At 38.9% G+C, this 4230-nt stretch overlaps 1 protein-coding gene across 2 annotated transcripts in view; it reads left to right on the forward strand.

Annotated features, from left to right (window-relative positions):
• SCAMP1 (secretory carrier membrane protein 1) overlaps positions 1-4230 on the forward strand; it is a 93724-nt gene that overhangs the window by 23623 nt on the left and 65871 nt on the right. The window contains exon 2 of one of the 2 annotated variants that reach the window (XM_019517733.1): positions 2132-2135. The exons of the other annotated variant lie outside the window; for it this stretch is intronic. The gene's annotated coding sequence lies outside the window, so the exon portion shown is untranslated. The remainder of the gene's footprint in view (positions 1-2131; positions 2136-4230) is intronic. 2 annotated transcript variants of the gene reach the window in all.

The following is a 4230-nucleotide window of genomic DNA, read 5'->3' on the forward strand; positions in this document are numbered from 1 at the left end:
CCCTCCTCTGGACCCTCTCCATGTTGTCCACATTGCTCTTGAAGTGCGGTGCCCAGAACTGGACGCAGTACTCCAGCTGCAGTCTGACCAGTGCCGCATAGGGGGGGAGTATTACCCTCATAGAAGCAGACTAGTAACAATACTACCTTGTACTGGCCCCTTGTATTCCTTTTTGTGCAGTAAACTAAGGGTCACGTCTTTCCCTATCAAAACTGTCTCCACAAACCTTTTCATTTTTTCCCCTTGGTAATAACCTAACGAGTAGATTAATCTCTGTGCTGCCCTTTTGTTTCATAAAGCTAGACTTAGGGTCCTTGTGTCAGCTCCATTTTAATAAACCCTCACGGCTTAGAAGGTTACTTTATGCGAGAATTAGAGGGGTGAAATCCTGGCCCCATTGAAGTCTATGGCAAAACTATTGAGTATATAAGACTGCAATGTTGCCCCAGATTTTTAAGAAAAGTTGAAGGAAAATATAAAGGAACTGTAAGCTTGCCTTGTACTCGAAAGCAAAGTGAACTAAATATGCTAAACTTGATTATAGTGAATCAGTGTAGATCTTTTCCCCAGTGAGAACTTCCTTTTTGTCCTTCAGCCTGTCACTGCTTTACTTTTCCAGGCAGCCTTATTATGGTCTTCCAGCTTGCTGTCTTCTTTCAAGCCCTTCATTGGTTTGAACTGTTCTAATTGTAATGTTGGCTGATTAAATTGTTCGCGTTTTGTGGCAACATTTTTGCAGATTTCTCTGTGTGTGTGTTAACAAAATGTAGAATCCCAAACAATACTTTTTTGGTAAACTTTTGTTCAGCAAGAAGTACCCTTTTTAAAGGGAAATTTTCAGCCAGCTCTATTAAAATTTCTTTGATGTGTTTGACAGAAGCTGAAATGGGCAGCATCTCCCTCAGCCTTTTCTATTTCAACCCATATATCAGTGACCCAACAGTTAAACTTAAATATTCCCTCACTGTAAGATTCCTACTAAATACTTAGAAGATAAGTGTTTTAATAGATATCTTTGATATGGATGTTTTGGTACAAAACTAAATTTCATTCTTGGCCCCTTTTTATATATAGGTCAAGGTTAAAAGAACATCTAAGCGTCAATATTCATTGACTTAAGGAGCTGCTGTCAAATCTTTTCTCCTTTTAAAAATCTATTCTAAATACAAAATCCAGTGTAAATCAAATATCAAAAGAACACAAATACAAGCCAAGGGCTGCTCAATATCTGTGAACGTCATTGGGTTTGTGAACATATACCCACTACTTTTTGAAACTGCTCCATCTGCCATTGCCTGCGTTACCAGCTGGAGTTTTCTGTGTCTGCTGCTTCTGTTGATGTCTATTATAATAGACGGAGTGGTTTTGTCTTATTGCATGTGTGCAAGAACTGTCATAGTATAAAGCTACCCTTAAGAAATAAAGCTAATATCTCTTAGTTTTCTTCAGTCAGCTGTTCCTGCTGTGACCATTCTGAAAATTCAGTTGCTTAGGTTTTATTGAGGAGATGCTTACAAATTTTACTGTCTAGTTAAGTTAATTTTTTATTTTCTGTGCTCTTATGGGACTTTAGAATGCATTATTGTGGCATGCTGATGTTTGTTTTTGTTATGTAATGCATCCTGATCTGTTTAAAGAAGCCCTCTCGTTTTAAGTATGTCGTCCTGTTCGGTCCCCTATGGTACATCCATTTAATATGCATTTTCAGACTACTGTTCAACCCAAGCACATTGTTTTGTGTTTCACCATTTAAGACTGAACTGTGGTGTATTGGCATGCCTGTATGGCTTTGCTTCATTGACTCATCTTGAACATGCTTTGTGCAACTAACTTGATACTTAATTAGACAGTTTCTGGCTTTGTATATTCTTGCTCTATTTGTTTTTGTTACTTACTGATGTACTTCAGCTTTGCTGCTCCATCCCAGAACCTGAAGATGTACACTAGGGATGAAGCAAACAGTCTAGCACCAATCAGCTGCCCTAAGTCACTAGCACAGAACAAAGCCTCTTTGAGGCAGCCCTACACCTTAGCTGCTTATCCCAGAGCAACGGCTCTCTATTTGCTGCTCAGCCTACTCTGATTATAACCTGCTGTCTAGTGGAACAGATATCCTGTTCCCAAAATTAAGAACAGTCAAGATGATAGTAGTTTGGAAGCCACTATGTAGTATATAACAGGAAGAACTAACCCAAAGTAATGAAAGAGAAACTCTTACAGGTTCCTGTGCAGCAATATCTTGCCAGCAGACTACCTTATAACAGTGAACATTCTACATGTAGTGCATATTGATTTGGAGACTCTTAAAACTAGAGTTGGGGGCTTGGGCTCATGAATCATGATACTGTCTTGATTAGTATATTTTAATTATTTTGCAGGGGTGGGGTGGGGTGGGCAGAACTGTCTCAGTTGTGTGCTGTGATCTTAGTTAGGACTAGAATGGTTATTATTTGCTAACTAGCTTGAATTCAGATTGTACCTTCCAATAATATATTCTTACGGCTTCCCTTTTACAATTCGTATAAACTTGTCACTCCAATGTTGAATTATTAAATTAAAATAGATTCCCTCTGACCTCTCCTAGGCTTGTTTATCTGCTGTGATTTAAAAGGTTTGACATCTTTTGAGTAGTTGTACTTGAATCTCAGTGTAAATCTGTCTAGAGCCACCATGGTAAACTAGAAAAAGAAATCTACTAATTTATGCAGGAAGTAGTAAGAAAAGCTCTCGGTGTTGAAGTGTTTACACAGAGCTATTTTAAGCCAACACTTGCAAGTAAGGTATGATACCCAGTATGCCTCTTCAGATCCTATGAGTTCAGTCCTCTGTACAGTGTAAATATCAGATTAGAATAGTAACTTATTATTTAATTTACTTGAATATTTTTCTGAATATCGTCTCATCTTAAATAACAAGAAGTGAGCTCTATTGTACTTGCTGCAGAAGGAAAGACTTAAGGCCAAAACATCTACACTTTTTTTGTGAGTAGTGTGAATGAATTTGAACAAGAAATTAGAATTAGCTGTTAGGTTAGAATCATTGGTCCTCTTGTAAAGATAAGGACAAATTTACTTTGTGTTTTTAAATAGTCTGTTTTTTGCAGTGATTAGTAAATATGTTGTATTTTAAAGCAACATAAATGAAGCTCTATTGGAAGTCTCATGGTATGGAAATGCATGCAAGACACACATGTAGGAATTAGTTCAGAGGTCAACTCCCAGAGCTCTAAAATTCATGCAATTGCTTGGATTTCCCTGAAATTTACCAATCTTTCCTAGGGATGTGGAATAAGGTTGTTCCAAATTCGGGATCACTTGAGCAAGGGATCCCAGGATACAGCCTTTTAATAAAACAGTGTTAATGTTGGGAGATTCTATGCACAGAGGAAATAAAATTTAGCTACATATCTAACTCTCGGACCAAAACTACTACAAGGGCATGCATGGGCTTAGTAGTCCAAAAAGTTTCTAGCCAGCCAGTTTGTGAGCTGGATGGCTTGTAGAAGAATGCATTAGCCATTAAATTTAACATGCCTCCAGCCAATTTTAGTTCCAAGCTTTGCCTGAACTCTGAAGGAAAAAGGGCATATGAGGTAGGGGGCAGGAAGAAACAACATCTTGTTACAATCTGCCACATATCTGACAACTCCTTTGTTTAAAGGTCAGCCCTTGCTACAATCTGCTTCTGTCAAACTTTCTTTTTTTTTTTACTTTGGAAAAATGTAATCTGAGTACAGTAGAAAATTTGAAAGAAAATAAAATGTTTCAGAAGAGAAACTGCAATTGCAAGCATTTGCATTAAGAAGAAGATTAAGGGATGAGACATTGTGGAGAAATCTGAGATCACTTGAGCAAGGGCAAGAAGTTTGGGGCCCTGGTGAAAGGAGGGAGAGAAATGAGAATAAGTAAATAAAAGTGTTTGAGAGGCTCAGGTTGCAGTGAACTTGAGATCAGGAGGTGGGAAATAGGAGTAGTAGGATACTGGGAAGGGTAATCTGGGAGTGGGTATCAAGGTGTGTTTGGGGGGAATAGGCTGGGGTTGCTAGTCAGCTGTATGTTTTTCTCCCAAGCATGTGTTGGGAGCTCTGGGGTGCCTTTTCCTTTTTGAGAGTGTCTGGATCTCTTTCATGTCCCTCTCCTGAAAGTCAGGGTCTGGGAAGGCATTGTTTCTGACGAGCTTCTCTTCCTGCTCATTTGTATGAGCTAGGGATCTTGGGGGGGGGGGGGGGGG

Source organism: Gavialis gangeticus, unplaced genomic scaffold (genome assembly GCF_001723915.1).
Source record: "Gavialis gangeticus isolate Ggan-Ray unplaced genomic scaffold, GavGan_comp1, whole genome shotgun sequence".
NCBI classification, from domain to species: domain Eukaryota; kingdom Metazoa; phylum Chordata; order Crocodylia; family Gavialidae; genus Gavialis; species Gavialis gangeticus.